The 827-nt window shown below is 33.9% G+C and overlaps 1 protein-coding gene across 2 annotated transcripts in view; it reads left to right on the forward strand.

The window, feature by feature from the left end:
• slc7a9 (solute carrier family 7 member 9) overlaps window positions 1-827 on the forward strand; it is a 10,111-nt gene continuing 9,284 nt past the window's right edge. For both annotated transcript variants that reach the window (XM_020589805.1, XM_020589807.1), the window contains exon 1: window positions 1-14. The gene's annotated coding sequence lies outside the window, so the exon portion shown is untranslated. The remainder of the gene's footprint in view (window positions 15-827) is intronic.

Raw genomic sequence — 827 nt, forward strand, 5'->3', positions numbered from 1 at the left:
GATCCGAGTCATATGTAAGTGAAAAATACTGTTGAAATATTTGTTATGTTTGTTAGGCATTAACACAACAATTCAAATCTATCTATCTATCTATCTATCTATCTATCTATCTATCTATCTATCTATCTATCTATCTATATAAATTCTATAATTAGCTAAGATTACTTGGTGTCTTGCCTGAAAAAGATTTAAAGTACAGATGTATTAACAGCTTGTCTCTGATGAATGAGGGCTGTATGTAAGTGTACAATTTTGCAAGACATTTGTTTAGATAAAATTGCGACAGAGTGGTGAGATAACTTAGATTGGTAGACTGTGAGCTGATCATTAAATCATCTGCTACTGTTACAAACACATTTTCATCCACTCTCGTTCTTGAAACACACTGTTAGCTTCTGTATTTTTTAGTATTTAGATATCAAAATGGTCAGTTATAAAAAAACAAAAGACATTTCATCCAAGGAAAATATAGCCCCATGATATAAGTACTGCAATTTGCAGTAAACTGACTTCATACAAACACTGGTTCAATATGAGGTGTGCTAGTTCTAGGAATTTATGGTGGTCCTCTTACAGGAAAATTAAAATCCACCCTTAACCACAATAAAGAAGTTTAGCTGCTTTAGATGAAGGCTCTCTCTAAAAGATTAAATCTGTCAGCCTCTTCTTGAACCCCTCCACTGTGCTGTAGGACATCACTTGGTGTGGTTGATTTGTGAGTGTGAACCATTCTGCTGCTGTGTAATAGTCATCATCTATAACCTAAAGAAACACTGTGCAAAGTCAAACTCAAAGTCAAAATCTTTGCAGCATATTTCGATCATTGT

The sequence above is a fragment of the Monopterus albus genome, unplaced genomic scaffold (assembly GCF_001952655.1).
Source record: "Monopterus albus unplaced genomic scaffold, M_albus_1.0 scaffold10.1, whole genome shotgun sequence".
Classification (NCBI taxonomy): domain Eukaryota; kingdom Metazoa; phylum Chordata; class Actinopteri; order Synbranchiformes; family Synbranchidae; genus Monopterus; species Monopterus albus.